This window comes from Castor canadensis, chromosome 4 (assembly GCF_047511655.1).
Source record: "Castor canadensis chromosome 4, mCasCan1.hap1v2, whole genome shotgun sequence".
Classification (NCBI taxonomy): Eukaryota; Metazoa; Chordata; class Mammalia; order Rodentia; family Castoridae; genus Castor; species Castor canadensis.
In genome coordinates this window covers 119,598,609-119,617,707 of record NC_133389.1, presented here as the reverse complement: position 1 = coordinate 119,617,707, position 19,099 = coordinate 119,598,609, and the positions used below count along the sequence as shown (strand labels likewise).

Here is a 19,099-nt window from a genome sequence, read left to right as displayed (position 1 = left end):
TGTGTAAAAGAAAAAAAAAATGGATATATCTGATTTCAAGATTTACTCTAGAGGACCAGGCATGGTGGTGCGTGTTTGTAATCCTAAATATGGAGGAGATGGAAATGAGAAGATTGATGTTCAAGACCACCCTATGCAAAAAAGTTAGTGAGCCTCTGTCTCAAAACACGAGCTGGGCATAATGACGCCTGCCTCTGTAATCCCAGCTATGAGGGAAGTGAAGGTAGGGGGAATCATGGTCTGAGGCTGACCTCAGACAAAAGCGTGAGACCCTATCTAGAAAATAAAGTTTTGCTCAAATGGTAGAGCACTTGCCTAGCAACTGTAAGGCCCTACTTTCAAACCCTATGTACCACCAAAAAAATTAAAATTTACTATAAGACCACAGTGAATAAGATAGTAGTGTAATAACAAAAAGAAACACACATATTGATCTTTTGGTTTAGATGTAAAGGTGATTTAATGGAGAAAGGATAATCTTTTAAGAAATGATTATAGATAATTTAGATATTTGTTTGCAAAATAACTTCAATCTTTTAACTTAATACAAAAAAGCCTTCAAAATATTTCACATACCTAAATACAAAACATAAAATTAGAGACAATATAGTTTTATAGTTGAAATTTTTATTTTCCTTGGTTAAGGAAAGAGCTTTTAGATGCAATCAAAACCATGATTTATAGAAGCAAAAATTGATAAACATGACTACATTAAAGTTAAAACTCTTGCTTTGTAAAAAAAAAAAAGTTCAAGAAAACGAATAGCCACCACCACCACAACAAAAGGTAAGCCATGTACAGAGAGATAATGTTTGCAAATTGAGTATCTCCAAAGAATTTTATCCAGATTATTTATTTTTTTTAAAAATTCTTAAAACTCAACAATAAGAAACAACCTAATAAAATTTGGGTAAAATATTCTAACACTTCACAAAGAGAATATACAGATGATAAGTAAGCACTTACTATTAAGGATATGCAAAATAAAACTATGTTAGCTGGAGGGCTAAACTAAAATAAGAATAAGAGCACAATACCAAATGTTGGTGAAGGTGTAGAGGTGATGGAAATGTAGAATTATATGAATCATTTTGGAAAATAGTCTGCAGTGTCTCACTTACCATATAACACATACTCCCCTAGGGTATTTACTCATGGTAAGTGAAAACATAGCTTCTCACAAAAATTCCTACAGAGATGTTCATAGCAGCTTCATTTAAAATTCTGAAAACTAAACAATTCAAACATCCTTCAGTGGGTGAGTGTACAAACTGTGGTACATTTATAGAATGGAATACTAGTTAGCAGTAATAAGTAACAGGCTACTGATACATGCAAAAGCCTACATTGTTTATATTTCCACTGGTATGACATTCTGGAAAGGCAAAACTATAGTGACCTAGAGCAAATTAGTTGCCTGGACCTGAGGTAGGGAGAAGTTGATGAGGAGTAGCTGGAAGGAATTTTTAAGGTGATGGAATTATTCTGTATCTTAAGTATAGTAAAGGTACACGACTCTATACAATTGTCAAAACTCACAGAAATATGTACCACTTAGAGTAAATTCTAGTGTCTTTAAATTTTTAATGAATAAATTACTTCATTTTTTTTTTCTTTTCTGTCATTGCTTAAATGCCTTCCTAGGTAAAAGTCACCTGTAAGCTATTGAATTTATTCTATGTTCAATAATATTTTTGAATAATTTAAAATATTGTAAATAACCTTTAAAATATTTATGTAATTGATGTTGTATGCTATACAAATCACATTTTCCCTCAACTATTAAAGAATTGTTTTAGGATTATTTACTCAATAAGCCATAATTCTTCCCTCTTCCCTGATGGATGTTTAATACTTTTATTAAATGCCAAATTCTCATGTATACTTGGATTTGTTAATAAATTTGGAGGCCCTCCCTAATGACTTATGATTATTTTTTTGTTGCATTTATGATTACAAATACATAGCCTCTGTTTCAAGGCTCTTCTGGTCCATGGCTCTAATGATTTGCTTTTGTGTGTCCTTGTTAGGCATTCATATCCTGTAGACATGCATGCATAAGACAGTTCTGTAGCTGAACTGAAGAAGAGTTTTGGGGATCATCTGTGCACTAACAAAGTCACAAGAGTAAATTTGTTCAGTCAGGGAAAGCAGGGAGTACAGAAAAGCAATAGGCCAGGGATGGAGCTCCAGGGAGCACTACCATTTAAGTAAGAGTACAGTATCAAGAACTTTTGTGGGCCTGTTCTTTGACTTCTACAGTGTTTATTGTTTTACATTAGCCAATTTCACTCATTGGTATTACCTGTAGCCTCCCATTGGTATTTGAGTTTGTGATTCTGAATTTCTGAAGAGAAGAAATTTTCAAAAAGGTTCACAAGATGTGAGTGAAACAAAGGAAGTGTGTAACAACAGCCCAGGGAGTGAAAGAAAAATGTAGTTAACAGTGTCAAATACCCCTGAGAGAGGCAGTCAAGATAAGGGCTGCAGGTCATCAGTGCCTTTGGAGAAAGCATGCTCTGTTAAATGGGGTTAGAAATCAGATTACACCGTGCTGAGTGATTCTTAGAAAATGCAGATAATCAATGTAGATGCCCAATGAAGAGAGTCTGAGTGAGTCAGGGACGATAGAGATCGGATGGATGAGAGTAGATGGCCAGCTCAAGTGAAAGATCAGTTTGTTTTTAGTTATTGATTTACTGTTTTGGGTAAAAGTGTAAGGAACACACATAAGCTGAAGGGAAGGAATCCCAAAGAAGAAAAAGTTGAAGATGAAAGACAAAAAGAGGTAATTAATGGCAAAAGATCTCAGCTTCAGAGAGAAGGAATAAAAATCAAACATAAGCTTTGCCTGAAGAGCAGGAAGAACCCCTGATCCTTCTTTGAGACTGGAGGAAAGTAAGTGAGAATGCTTAAAGATGTAGCCTCTGATGCTGCAGGGAACCGTAAGGATTAACAAGTAGTTTGCACACAATGACCTCAATTTTCTTTTTAAAATAACAGATGCCTTAAGAGTGAAGGAGAGAGATTGAGTGGCTTGAGTGGGGTGATAAACTTTTGAAATAGTGGCTGACCACAGTCTGAGTGAAAGGATTAGTGAATGCTATTGACTAACTAAGATTAAAAACTGATAAATCTGTAGAGTGGTATAATTTGCTCCTGTAGCACTCATGAGTAGGTGTAAGGAAAGAGTAGATATGTGAAACTTGGATTCAAGGTCGTATGTACTACAGAAGAAAGAATGAGCTGTGAAGCAGTGGGGAGAGCAGGCGCTGGTGTCTGTACAAAATCCCAGGTAAGAATTGGAGAAAATATAGAAAGGATCAAAGGCACTAAAAGCTTTATTGAACTCCAGGAAAAATAAGTGAGGGCAAGGGTTTATTGTATTAGTAACCTAAATTCACTTTTAGTGTAAGCTTATGTTTTTTCTTCTTTCCCTTAATTTTCCACCTATTTTATATTCAGCCTTATTCTCTTTTATGACTCATTTTAAATACAAGCCCAGGTAGAAGCAAATAAAGTGAGGTGCTGGTGGAGTGGCTCAAGTGGTAGAGCCTCTATCTGGCAAGAGTGAGGTCACAAGTTCAAACTGTGGAACTGCGAAAAAGAAAAAAGAAAAGGAAGGGAAATTTAAAAATGTACAAACGGTCAAACAGAAGTGTTTAAAAGCTGGTATTTAAGGGTCTCTGCGGAACAGTTTTAGCTGAGAAAATGCTTGGAGGAGTAGGGGCAGATTTTGTTGATGTAGATTGGAAGATCATTGTGGTTGTAGAGGTAAGGGGTTAATCAGTGATTTTCATTCTGGTTTGTGAGGACATTGGACAATGTCTGAAGACATTTTTGGTTGTTACAGAGTGGTGGCACTACTAACCAGGGATACTGCTAGACACCTGCAATACACAAAATAGTGTCTCTCCCTCTTTAACAAAGAATCATCTGGATGCAATGATAATAAGATTGAAAAACTTAGATTAAATCCATTATTTCTAAGAATGATGAGGAAGTAAGAATATTAGGAAATCACTTGGGGAACCACAGAGGACAAATGTAGATGAGGAAGAACCACAGGGAGCCATGGTACCCCAGGGGATGCCAGATTCAAAGTTGTATGTAGGGGTGGCTTGCGGGAAGAAGGGTCATTACTTAGCAACATCCGGAGGGAACTGATTTTGTGGTGTAAATCTGAAAATGCAAATTTAGGGAGGATGACCTCAAAAGAATTTAAGAGAAAGCATTTGCTTTATGCAGATGTTTTCAGATGAATGCAGAAAAGGTAAATAATGGTTTGGAAGCAATGTGTATCTAATGTAGTGATATTATATGAGATATCTGTGTCCCTGTAACCTATCAGCCCTTTTTCCTTTCTCATATTTTTTTCTTTTGGTTTTCTCAAAATGGACAACATGGGTTGTCTCTGTGTGGTCAACTAATAGAGCTGGGTCATTAATTCGCTCTACAATACAACATGAAATAAACACTATTTGTATTGGTTTAATTAAAGTAGAGACTCTACTTATTACCTTTACAGTGTGCTCCTTTGAATGCTCTAACATTGGACACTTATTTCCTTTATATAATATACTGCTTACAATATCTGCTTTTTGGAAGATTGAAGGAATTGAAATATTAAACAGATTTTAAGAGCTCTTATCCAAATTTTGTTTTGTTTCTTTGGATAGGCAAACATTTCCTTCATATTGATTTATCTCAGTGAAAACAAACTGACTTAGCTACTTATTCTGCTAGGAAATTGGCTGAATCTTTCAACTCTATCCAGTAAAAAATCAAAGCTGAATGACTTACAAGACAATGATAATTTATGTGATGGGTTCACCTACAGTTTAGATGAATTACAAAAAAATGAGTAAAGATATCTGAACCTCCACCTTCTGTGCTCAGCACTAAACACTGTATTAGGAAAATTTCAACCATCTCACCATCAAAGAGAACCGGGTGAATCACTTGTTGATAATCACAAATAGATTTAATATTCAACTCTGTATATCTTCTAATAAAGGGAACACATAGGGACTTGAATTTTTTTAGTGTATCATGTGAAGGAAGTAGTATTTAAATAATTTCCTTCTGTTTTCAAACCTGATTCTCAGTCCTTTCCTAAAATGATAATGACTGATGATTAAACCACAAAAAGAAAATCATATTGAGTCTGTATCACCTACATGTAATGGTGTTGAGATGCTTAACTATTTTATGTTTTATAATTTATTCAGTTAAAAATGGATTGGTTGATTGACCTTCATACAAAGATAAATAGATGCAGTCTTTACTTTGCAGTGAGTGAATAGGCCAATCTGTTTAATTATTTATTTCTTTATTGTAAATAATACAACATTTTAAGTACATGTAGTAAATATATTATCATTTTTAAAAAGATATTATCTTTCTGATGAAATGAAGGAAGACATGCACTGGTTATTTTGCATGCATCCACAATATTGCTTAACTAGTGACAATTTTGGACACTTAATATCAGTTGTTGTATTGTCGCACTTGTTTTTTGTTGGAACTATGTGAACAAAAGTGACATCCATCTCTTTTGTCTACATTATGTAGTACTAAGTCATTAGGCTTCTTTAAAAATCCCACCCATCCTTACACTCTGCATTTCCTGTCCTTTTATCTTTGTCTCCACGCCACTTAAGCATATAATTTTGTTTCTTATTATCTAACACAAGGATGCAATTCCTACTGAGGCAAGGACATTGGTATACTTTATTTCAAAAAAAAAAAAGCTTACTCTTTTTGTTATGTGACTTGCTTTAGCTTCTTGAGATATATCACCTTTTATAAAAACTTTCTTGAGACCCACAGTGCCGTGCAATTCTATTTCAGAGTCTGCCTCTCACTCCATTTCAAATCTCTTTACACATCTAGCTATTATCTCCATATGATCCCTTTGGAATTCATAGCATTCAATCCCCTTTCAAGCCTACAAGCCTGTCTAGGTCTTTGGGGAAATGATTTAATTCTCTAGTGAGCTTAATGAAGAAACTGAATACACTGGCATGAAATAGTACAAGTAGGCAGTGCTGCCTTAGTTATTTTCATAGGTGTTTGCACACCTATCTTCAACAACATTAAATTTGAAGTTGTGACAAAAGAGAGAATTCTCCTTAGAATTTCCTATTATCTACTGATGTGTACTTGAAAAGTGACTATTGTAACACAGGAAAATTCTCATTGGTATGAACTGTTAGTTTTCTAAGCTAATGAAACTCCTTTTGAAAACATAAACAATCCCAAAACACTTCCCATCTGGATTTAGAATTCATTGCACACCATTTTAATATCTAAATTTTCTTTTAATTTTGTGTTGCTTGAGTAATAATAAAATTGATTTCTCAGTGGCATGTTTATTGGGCAATTTTTGAAAACGGGGAGCATATATTATTCATTTTGAAGCATCAAATACATTTAACCCTTTGCCTTGCATATAAATAATGGATCAATGAGGAAAAAATATGTTGCGACTGAAGACAAGCCTGACCAAGTCAATATTAAAGATCCTCAATACTTCTTCATTTAAAACTCTGAACATACAGCAATTGATGTCACAGTATAAATAAGTCAAAAATCACCCACTTTTTCAAAATAGTTAGAATGGACTTTTTAGCCTACATTGTTAATTATAATCTCTAAAGAATATTTTATATTAGTTATTATTATAAAAACCTGTTAAATAGTTGGTAACCTTAATTTTTTTGCAGTCTTATAACTTAGAAAAGATCCCCAAGATCATTCAAATGAATTGTCATTTTATGGAGACCAAATTTTCTAAGCAAGAGAACTTTTTTTGATGTTGTACTTAAGAAACTCAGAGAATGGATAGCTAAAATGATCATGCAGGTCTGTAATCCCATCTACCAGGGATGTAAAGATAGGGGACTTGAGGTTCAAGGTGAATATACCCAAAGTTAGCACCAGATCCTATCTGAAAAATGAGCCAAAAAAAAAAAGGACTGGGTTAGCAAGCTTCAGGTCCTAAATTCAATCCCTAGTAAAAAAAAAAAAAAAGAAAAGAAAAAGAAACAAGGGCTGGTGATGTAATGAAGTGGTACAGTGCTTGCTTGACATGTATAAGACCTTAGGTTTGATCCCTGGCACCACAAAATAGAGAAAAAAAAATCAGAGAATGTGAGTTAAGAGATTTTGGAGAGATTGCTAATCAGTTATCCTTCTAAACTTGTGTGTATATTTTAGCCAAGGATACAAAAGAAATGAGAAACTCAGTCCAGCATGTGGTGTACACCTCTAATTCCAACTACAAGGAGGTAGACATGGGAGGATTGAGACGCCAGCTCAGGACAAAAAGTTGCTGAGACCATATCTCAAAAAACAAGCATGGCATGGTGATTCACACCTGCAATTTCTGTCATGTGGTAAGTGGGGGGAGTAGAATTACAGGTCTGAGGCTAGCCCAGGCCAAAAAAAAGAGAGATCGTATCTGAAAAATAAACTAAAGAAAAGGAGCTAGGAGTGTGGCTCAAGTGGTAGAGGACCTGGCTAGCAAGTGCCAAAACTAAAAAGTCACTGAATACCTGTACATTCTTTAACAAAACAGAAAGGAAAGTTTTTGTTTTGTTTTTGCAGTAGCAGGGTTTGAACTCAGGGCCTGCACCTTGAGCCACTCCACCAGCTCTTTTTTGTGATGGCCTTTTCAAGATAGGATCTCACAAACTATTTGCCTGGCCTGGCTTTAAACCATGATCCTCCTGATCTCTGCTTCCTGAGTAGCTAGGATTACAGGTGTAAGCCACCAGCGCCAAGCTAAATGGAAAGCATTTAGAGGTGCCTAAAATTATTTTATGCTAATAGTGCTACTCTCTAAAACTAAAGCAAGTTATAATAGCCAGTGCCCGTCTATGAAAATGTTTTCTTTTAACTATCCCTAATAGAACGAAATAATACATTTCTGATATAAATGGATCTTGAGAATGTTTTGTTAAAATGATGAATTTAAGTAAAAGCATTTACTCTTATTTTCAATTACACATTAGCAATAACAACTTGAGGTGATTACACAGTTATATCTCAGATCTGTACAAAAGTATGAAAATAATAATGTATGAACCGCTAACCTTGAGATCTCGTGAACTCTGGTATTTTCTTGAAGACTCTATGCCTGTGAAAACATTTTTTCAGTCTGTTGATGTCTCCTCATTTTTTCCTTAAAAAGAAAATGTTTCAGTGTTACATAAGGTTATATTTTTAAAGGGAAAAGCTAACAAGGGGTAAATATAATTATCATGCAGGGGGAAATAAATAGGAATCTTGGACTTAAGTAAGGCATTAGATATACAAATCTCATATTGTATAAAATTTAGCTAACAAAGAACATCTTTTCTAGAAGTTTTACTCACTTTCATTTTTTATCTGTTTTTCAATCAGCAAATATTGTTGTGAAGAATTTAAAGGTATACCCATTTTATTAATCCACATTACACTAGATTTAAAGAATTTCTAGTCCCCAGAAGAGTCATAGTATAAAGGCAAAAATCCAAGAAAAGCAACCAAAAATGTAGCAGCTTTTGATAGCTGATGAAAATTACAATGAATATTTGTCATTTTTCTTGATTTGTTTGAAGGATGCTATTTAAATGTAAAATTACCTGAAACATTTACATATTCAAGTTTTAAGATACTTAGACTTTAGAAAATAAACAAGGGGCCAAGGGTACAGAATGAAAGCATAACACCTGTGTGGTCCTGAGCTCAGTCCCTAGCCACACAAACACACACACACACACACACACACACACACACACACACACACACACACTCTCTCTCTCTCTAAAATGGACATACATTAACAAAATCTTGTTTTTTAAAATTATAGTGCCATAATTTAAAACTACTAGTGTAACAAAGAGATGATAAAATCCAGCAGGAATGCCATAGCTTTTATTACTACAATGAATATAATCAGTTTCTAGATCATTAATGAATTTCCTACTCTCATACATTAGGGTAAATATTATGTCCCTATGAAGGAGTAAAAATGGGCAAGACATAGTGGTATACACATGTCTATAGTCCTAGGAACTTGGTAGCCTGAGGCAGGAGAAGTACTTGAGCCCACGAGTTTGAGACTAGCCTATGCAACATAGCAAGACCCTCATCTCAAATAAAACAAAACAAAGTATAAGCATTTGTCTTAAAAATTAAGTAAAGAAATTTGTGAAGTGTAGAGGGGTTGATTTGCTTGTTTGTTTTTGTTTTTGAGACAGGGTCTCACAGCCCAGGCTGCCCTGAACCTTACTATGTAGCCCAGACTGACCTCAACTTCACAGTCCTCCTGCCTCCACCACTGAGGACTGGGATTGCAGGCTAGTGTAGTTTGATTTTCATTGTTGTTTCAGTAGTAGGCAGAATTGAACTATCACTGATCACAGGCAATGACCATAGCTAGTGTAGAAACACTACAAATATGTTACTTGGATGAAGAAAATCCTTACACTGATCATTTGAACAAACTTAAAAGGTCAAAAACCTTAAGAAAAAACTGTTTTGGGAAGATTGTGTCTCCAGGGCTCTACTTCTTTCTTTAAATGTTACGAACATCTACATGGATATGCTGGAATCAAGATCTGGAATAAACCATCAAATAACTGTGACACAACAATCATAAGGAAATACCAAGGAGCAGTGGAAATTCCAAGGCTAACAGAGGTGATTGAGTCCAGTTTGGTTTTGAGGAACCCAGACTCTGCAGAACATAAGAAAGATTGGGCCAAAATTCAATTTTAAGTATAATTTTAAATATCTTAAAAGTCTACTGAGAATTTAACATGCTGGAATGATAGCACACTGGAGACCAATGAAGAAATAATTCGAACCAGCCTTGCATTCATTTTCAGAAATATTTCAGAATATAACTTTTTACATTTTCTCTGTTAAAGATAAAAAACCTAATATTATATTCTAAATAATTAAAAAACACCAAGCAAGCAAGCATGCCAACAGATCTTTGTTTGAGTGATTTGCAAATAAATCAAAATAATGAAATTAATTGGATGCTGAATTGAACATGTTTACAAATGTCATTCATGATTTCAATTCGATTTTTCTTGCTAGTGAAAACTGATTCTTCACTACTTACTAAAGTACCTAATATGCAATTTTGACAGACTCAGTGGTGCCCTTGATAATGGAAAAATGGGACTCAAACTCCTATCTGTTTGAAAGTCAAATATAGATAAGTAAATTTTATTAACAGGATTAATAAATCCTATTAATAGTGATACCAGTGGACTCATAAGGAGAGACTCCACCCTAAAGGAAGAAGTCTGAAGACAGAGTCAAACACAGTACAATGGACTAAACATTAGGATCTGGAATCAACGCCAGTTCTGTGTACTATGTACAGTGGCTGATACAGAAAATCATTCCAGCTCAGCACTTTGTCCCAGTAGATGTGACTTGGGGACATTTGAGTCTGTAGAAGAAGTGTGCGTGCACATGTTAAGAAAAAAAGAAATGTCTTAGGAAGATTTCGTCTTTAGGAGGTCTCTTTTTTTCCTTGAAATATTATAAATATCTACATGAACATGCTAAAATAAAGATCTGGAACAAACTAGACTATCTAGTTTGAGCAGGAGAGAGAATTTAAAGAGATGTGTTGCTGAGGTGGGGTGGCTGTAATCCCAACTACATAGGAGGCAGAGGTAGGAGGATCAAAATCCAAGGCTGGCCCCAGACAAAACAATATGAGACCCTACCTAAAAAAGAGCTAAAAGCAAAAAAGGGCTGAGGGGTGTCTTAAGTGCCTTGAGCATCTGCCTAGCAAGCATAAGGCCCTCAGTTAAAAACAGAGTACCTCCAAAATCCAAAACCAAAACCAGAATAGAATGAAACCTATTTTTTAAACAATTTTTATTGTGAAAAAGTGAGTAGGGTGGATAGAAGTAAATAAAAGGGTGAATATTATCAAAATACATGATATGCATGCATAGAAGGAACTATCACAATGAAATCCCTTAGTACAATTAATACACATAACAAAAATAAACATAATAAGCCACCTTGAAAAGAAAGAATCCATATTAGATTTCTAAGGTTGCATCCTATGAAAAATAAAATGGATATAAACCTTTATCATCATTTAGAAATGTGTATCTAACACTTATGGCTCATGTTTGTTCTTTTTTGAAATATGGGGTTACTTGAGAAAGTCTCTGACAGCTAGAATTTCCTTGTGGAAATTCCTTCAGTACTGCCATACCAGAGTGAAAAGTGAAGACCACCTCTCTTTATTCCAACCTCCTTGGTTTCCTGGTTGCTCACGAATGTGACTGAAATCATGCAACAAATCCCAGCTGTCATCTGGAATGGCAAGGGTCAAGACGCTATCCCATGCTTGTCAACATTTTCTCTAAAGGCAGTCTTGAGTGGGTCAAGGAGGCACAGAGCTCTTGTTGGCATGTTTCAATCAATAGATAAGCTAGACTGCACTGAGGCCACTGGAGGTCACATCCCAGTGAAAGCCTTGCCTGAGTTTGTACTATTGTAATTGATGATTCAGCGAATAGTTACGACAAACTATAGCATGCTTGAAAAATTCTTACCTTGTTCCTGGCTTTTAAAAAACCTTTCTTACAAATTGTGGCATTATGGAGAATACATGTTTCTCCCAGAATCATAGATTTTAAGAACACTAAGCTTAAACTTCTACATGTCTGGCTCATATCAAGATTTATATACAGTGGCCTATGAACATAAATAGAGAAAATGGTGTTTCTAAAGTGATAATAAAATTTAGAAGTTCAGTGTAATAGTTTAATTGCATTTGCAACTACATCTGAAACACAATATTGCATAATTAATAAGCCTGCAGCCAGCAAAAGTGTCATTTACTCTGAAGGACAGGCAGCTTCCTGAGAGAAGCCAAGAGCCTAGGAGAAAAGAACCTAGCAGGAGAGGCTGATCTGCCATGTCAAGTTTGACCCCAGCTTTCTAAGAAACGAAAACCCCACTGACAATTATGTTGATTCTATTTAGAACAATTTTTTAAAATAAGAATACCATCTCAACTTTGTACCTTCACACAATACACAACTATTGAAAATACATGCAGCCCTTAATCCATTCATTTATCAAAACAAATGTCCATTTTGTCTAAACTATATCAAAATATAAAAAGTATTATATGACAAAAACATTTTAAAATAATAACTCATTCTATTTTAATAAAGCATACAAGAGTTACCTTTGGCTTTTTATAGATCAGGTTGTCACCACAGGATTCTTCTATCCAATCACTCATACTCAAAAGTGTGCAAACAAAATTCCCTAAAGTTCATTCAGGGGTTCTTTATTCAAGGGCATCTACAGACGCTACAATTACTAGGAATATCCAAGAATTATCCAACAACGTAGGCAGAAATTTAGGTAAAAATCAAAATTCTAAGGGAACAGATAACTCTGCCAGAAAATTGTTTAAAAAGAAGAGCACTAAAAGAGACAAATTTGAGAACCCAGGTTACCATAGAAGGGATTGAAAACATGTTTTAGGTTTTATCAGCATAATAGGAAAACAGAACGAGGTCTCTTCATTGTTTAAATCACAAACTTCAACAATAAAGACTTTTCTTGAACTCCACATTTACTACCAATGCTCACTCTTCTCTACTACTGAATTTAGAGTCCATTAGTCATCATGGTCGTCTCTTCCTTACATGTACACTCAACCCTCAAGGTCTTTCTCACTCTCTTCTTCAAACTAGTATGGCCCAAAACAACCATTATAACAACAACAAAACTGTCTAAACTCAGCTTTCCTCCTGACCCTAGTACCTGAACTGATGACTGTGGCTAGAAATAGTGTTGATGACTTTGTTACTGGCATAACTTTTACTAAATGACCACAAATTTCAAGTGAGCCTCCCAAAGTACCTGGCAATTTTTCCCATTTCCATTGTTAATTCATGCTCCAATTCTATGATACCCCACAAAAGGCACCTTTGCCTCTTCAGTTCTACCACATTCCTTCTCATTTCCTTATTCTCAGTTTATGGTATTGCTTCTAGAAAATTGAAAGAACCACAATTCAATTTCCTTCATTTCCTACCACTATATCCTCTTTATATCTGTAATGTGTACCTATATGTCTGCATCTAATCCTATTATAACAGAGAAAGTTCTTTCTCTTATCTAAGGTCAATCCTTCCTCTGAAGTTTTAGATTCCAATTCCTTTCACTAAGCTAGATTTTTACTTCTTCAATTGTACCCTCTCTGTTCCAAATCATCATTTTTCACATTTTGCTCAATTACTCCCATCTGCATGCAAAAGTGTTAATTTTTTTTCTCTTATATGAACTCCCCACCTCACAACCTCCTATTTCTCCGTTCCATTTTATAATAAAACTTTTCAAAACAGGACATTCTCTGTTTCTCAGCTATAAGTCTATATTGAACTCATCCAAATTAGGTTTCCTTCCCCAAACTCCACTGAAGTAGCAATTATCAGGGTCAGCAGTAAAAAGGAGTTTTGCCAAAAGCAATGGCAAATTTGCAGTTCTTATCATCCTTAATCTTTCTACAGTGTTGGGCTACAATAATTACTTTCCATTTCTTGAAATATTTTATCAGCTTCAAAGACGCCACCTACTCCTAGCTTGTCTCTTACCTCATTTGCTTCCTTTTCTCAATCTCTTTGCCTGATTTATTCCATTCTTCTTAAACCCTAGATCCTTTAGTGGATGTGGTTGTGATTCTTCTTTTCTGACTCTGTCCTAACAGTCAAATGCAGTCCTGCATCTTAGAATAGCATCCTGTCTCCTTGACAGGTATTTATGACCTTCTTGTTTAAAATGTCCCCTTTTCATATGTCTTAATCCTAGATTAATTTTCTCTACAGCAAATTTGTGGTGTCATAATATTATTTGCTTATTTATTTTATATCTTGACTACTAATATAAACATCATGAAGATAGGTATTTTGTCTTGTTGAATAAATACACATGTATTGCTTGGGACTTAGGGGAAAGTACAATCTTACCCAAAACTGTAGAAGTATGTGTTTTGCCACCTTTGTGAAAAAGTAATATGCTCCCACTTTTAGGAATCTATCTTGATAAAAAGTTAAGCACCAGTATATAAGGACAGTTTTATAAGAACATGCATCATGATATTGTTCACTGTATCATAAAAAAAAAACAGAAAAAAAAAAAAAGCCACAGGGGAAGGACTGACTAAACTGTTATATATCTCCATACCTTGGACTATCACTTGTCATTAAAAGAATGAAATAGAGCTATGACAAATAACTTTGGGAATTTCCATAATATGCTATCCAGTAAGAAAATAAGAATGCAGAAAAGTATATGTACTATGATTCATTTTCCAACAAAATACTTTCATGAGAATATGTATTTATTTAAAAATATAAAAGAATATAAACCCAGTTGTCAAGAAGAGCTACCCACAGGGGCAAGAGGTATGGATGAAAGACAGGTGGGAAGAAGAGAGAAAAATCAAGCAAAAAGGGAAGGGATGGGAAAGGATGGGAGAAAGAAGAAAGAAAGGTTTACACAAATTTAGTGATAGGAAGGTATTTATGTCTTTACATAAAAATGTGTATATGTCTGCATGAAAGAGAATTATTTGTCAATCAATTTCAAAGTACAGAATAGATTTTAGATATTAGATCCATAATTTTTACAAATAAAAATCAACCCTTAAATAAAAAGTAATTCATTAATCTCAAAAAGAAAAAAAGAAAATTGTTAGAATTGATCAGATTCCCAGGAAATGCATACATTCTTACAGATGGTCCTAGGAACACAGCTAAATGAAAGACTATGTTAGTCAGTGTACTTTCATGCTGAACTTCAGAAAGTAGAAATGAACACTAAAAAAAAAAAAAAAAAAGCAAAAGTGATACCCATGGACAGGAATAAAACAGATATTCACAGCACTTGTTAACTAAAGTTTTAGTTAATCAAGCAGACTATGGTGCTTACTTTAATTGTTCTGACAAACACGTTCCCACATAGAAAGCTCACAGTTATTGTTCTGCAGGGTATGAATACCCAAACAAGGTCTTGCCTGGCTGCTAGGCCTTGCATCACAATTTTCATTCTCTTAAAAAAAAAAAATGAGAAGGAAACTGCAGACTTTCTGGTGGGAATATGTCCTTATCTTCTCTGCCACAATAAGAAGTAAGAAATATCCCAAATATTCTCCCAAAGAAAAAGCCCAGCACCTGTTATTTATCTAATAAATGTTTATATATTTTCTTCCCACCTTTGCAGAAGGTGGGAAACAAGGTAAATATAATCATGTAGTTAGTTTGACCTCAAATTGGAATGTTTGTAACACCATGGAGCACACTATGCCAAGGTCATATATGAAGTATAAAGAAAGGAGATATTCATTCTGGATCTCATATGAGGGAATTTCATTACAGAAGTCTATTTATAAATTGACTTCATAATAAAGTGATTTTACCACAAGGTGAATTCTGAATGAGCCCTGAGTGAAGATATTTTTAAAATATAATTAGAGAAATGCAGATTTGATGCAGTTGAGAAAGGAATATTGATGTCGTAATATAGCAGAAAGTGCTTTTGCTCTGGAAACAAAAAACAGAGATTAACAACTTTTTATTATTTCTTAGCTCTGTGACATTGAATAAATTACTTAATATCAGTTTCTTCATGTTTCAAATGAACATATGAACTCCCCATTTCAACACATGACTCACAGCAGATCCTTAATATATTAAATCTCTTTACTAAGAGAAAAAAAGGACAAAACATTTAAAATATTTAAAGCAATTGATGTATTTCTAATATAAATTATTACCAATGTATCATTTATAAATATATTTACAAATAATTTTATTTCACAGTGGTATTTTTAAAATATTTACTTCAGATCTTCTTCATGATTAATTATAGCATCAAAATGAATTCCTATTATGGCAGCCATTGTTTTACTTCCTCCCATTTTTTCTTGTAATGTACACTCTATCTCCTTTCTTATTATCACAGAATGAGGATATGAACTAAACACAGCCAATCAATGGACTTCATCCTTTGGCACAGTGAGTGGTTTAGTGAAGGGCATGCAATGCATGCTAGGACTGCCAGTAAGGACCCAGGTCAAAAAACAGTCTATTTCAAGTGGTCTAATGGAAGGAATTATACTGATAAGACTAATTATGAAGCTTTTGTAGAGCTGGGATGCCAAGCAAGCAGAGAAAGCAAGGAAACTCATTGGTTAGCACCAGTAAGAGGATGCTGTTACCTGTCAGGCTGGAGGCCCAAAGGAGGATTATGTAAGTCACCAGAGTTAAGAGGTGGTGCTGTCTGGTAAAAGTCAGATCCCTGAGGACAATGCTGTATGGGGGCTGGGACCACAAAAGCAAGACCACTCTGCAGTAACTAGTGGACCATGGAGGAAATGAAGCACTTTTGGAAATGTCACCTATACCGTGGCTGAAGGGTGAGCCTACTCCTTCTGTCTTCCATTGTCCCACAAGTTCTCTTATTTGCTGAACCCAGGAAGCTCGTAGGTATGGTTGCAATTCAGGGGAAAGGGAAGAGACTGATTATGAGTACAAATGAACACAGAGTTGGCACACCAGAATAATCCTCAAGATCTAAACTGTTGGAACCAGGGTATAAGAACATAGTACTAAGAGGATGCTAATGTTCATAGGCAGGCACACATTTTCCACGGATCATCTGGGAAAACTACATTCCATGTGGACTAGGAGAACATGAGTCTCTCCCATAGTGAAACGAGAACCAAAATACAGTGCATGTGGAGAGTACCTAGTTTTTTGTTTGAACCTCAAAGCCATTTTGCCTGATGTGACCACACCTGTCAATCTTGAGTACATGAGCTAAGATACCTCTTTTTTAGGTTGATTGTATAAGGATTTTGTCACCTTCACTTAAAAAAGTCTTAACTAATGTGACTTATGACCATTAATTGAATATTATAATTTGCTAGGACAAATGCCAAGTGTTACCAGTAAAAGAAATGAAACTAAAGAATGGATTTAGTTATATATTACCAATAAGAGAAGTTAAGTGAATGTGGTTTATTGACAGATCTTGACTGGCCTTAACAATTTCTCTCACTTTTATCTTAAATAAGTAATTTAAATTTAAAAAATAATTTAGAAAGGTAATTTTTCCCAGTCTTTTAAGACAGAAGGCCATTTATATTCTTTGATTCATGTCTGGTAATCAAACTATAAAAAAGAATGCAGATCAATGCCAGATGGAGGCTATCAAAACAAAAATTCACCACAAAGAAATAAAAGTGGATTCAAAGTTAATCTGAAAATACAGAATGTGAAACGCTAAATAGAGCAGTGTTGCCCTTTTTCATCCTACCTCAACAAATGAAGAGAGATTTTAAAAAAATAAATAAATAAACTAAGTAGATGATTGTCCTTTTACCTATTTGCAAAATCAGTCACTCTACCTATCCATCTGGTCCGAATACTGAAGCTTCTATCTTTTCCTTTTTTCACTTCAAGAAATGCATTTACTTTCTTTTTATGACTCTCCAATTAAGTAGAAATTCAAGAAAAGTTAATGAGTTTTACTACTTAGATAGAAACTCATGGAAACCCAAAGCTGGTTAAGCAGGTTTTATTTGTACATTTTGACTATCTAAAACTGAAAGTCAATCAATACAAATCCTTGCTTGAAGAATAAACATATAAACCCCCAATCTCTCCAAACTTGTCTCCATTTAATGATTTGTTTTTCCAGTTAAAGTTTCCTAGATATGAGTTATTTTTTTTCTCTAACCCATACAATGTGTCAGTTAAAAATTATACTTTTCAGCATGATTAATTTGAAGTTCTCAGAGTGGAAGTTCCTTGGGACAGAAGCAAATTTCTCACTCTGTTTGTGTGCTGATAATATACCTTTAGTTATAGTCTTTAACACCCACTGTGTTCCAATCATGATCTTATGACTAGAATCTTAGTAGACTATACATAAGTAAAGAATTTATATCTTCCAGTCATGAGAGGCACCAAAGGCAGGGACATTAGAGTCTCAGCATTTAACAAAAGTAATTTCAATGGCAATCAGCATAGACTTGATCTAAGTCTCGATCTCTATCACTTCCAATGCTACTTTCTTTTTATTCTAATTAATATTAATGTAAATGAGAATTAAAGAACCGCTTGCATTTAACGCAGAAAAGGGTTTTTTCCTTCAGTGAAGGATTTTTTGAAAGCATCTATTACATGGCCTGGAAACAGAATTAATTTTTTATATTCTTGTGGAATTTACAGCAGATACCATGCTGTGTGGCTAACAGCATAGGCTCTGAAGTTTGAGCTGACTTTAACTTCTAGTTCAAGCATGTAAGCTGTGTGAATTTATCCTTTCTGCTTCTCAGTTTACCCAGCTGTAACTTCAGAATAATCCCCTACTGTGACCAGCACCTTCACACCTCACAGGTTGTCAGGATTCATTGAAATAATGCTTCTAAAGCCCTGTTGAAATCAACAGAAGAAGGGGACTAAAGTAGAAAGGAGAAAAATAGGAGAGATGAATTCTGGTTATAATACATATACACACAGAAATGTCACAAGGAAACCAATGTATAGCTTTCTTAACAAACAAAAATACCTTTTTCTTTTTTCAAAAATGGAGAACAGGTCTCTCTAGGGGGTTGGTACAAATGGGATGGGGGAGGATATGAGGAAAGGGTGCAGGAGGGTAAATATGGTGGAAATATGTACACATGTAGGTAAATGGAAAAGTGAGACCTGTTGAAACTATTTTAGGAATGTGGGGGAGGAATGAAAGAGAATGATGAGGGGGTGAATTCAACTATGATATAATGTAAGAACCTTTGTAAATGTCACAGTGTACACCCATCACAACAATAATGAAAAAAATTAAAAAGCACTCAAAATGAAGCTCAAATCCACAAGCATTATTGTGAGCATTTTTGTACCATTTCCATTTTATCATTTTTGTGTGTATGTGAAATTGGAATGTATTTTAGAGGAAACTTAAATGTACATGCACTGCCAGATCAAATTAGATCTTTATGTGAGACTAGTTTGATATTAACAAAAACATTTTTCAAAAGTTG

The 19,099-nt window shown here is 34.6% G+C and overlaps 1 protein-coding gene across 1 annotated transcript in view; it reads right to left on the bottom strand.

The window, feature by feature from the left end:
* The window catches only part of Csrnp3 (cysteine and serine rich nuclear protein 3), a 168,373-nt gene that overhangs the window by 123,835 nt on the left and 25,439 nt on the right, over positions 1 to 19,099 (bottom strand). The window contains exon 3 of the mRNA XM_020184534.2: positions 8,100 to 8,188. The gene's annotated coding sequence lies outside the window, so the exon portion shown is untranslated. The remainder of the gene's footprint in view (positions 1 to 8,099; positions 8,189 to 19,099) is intronic.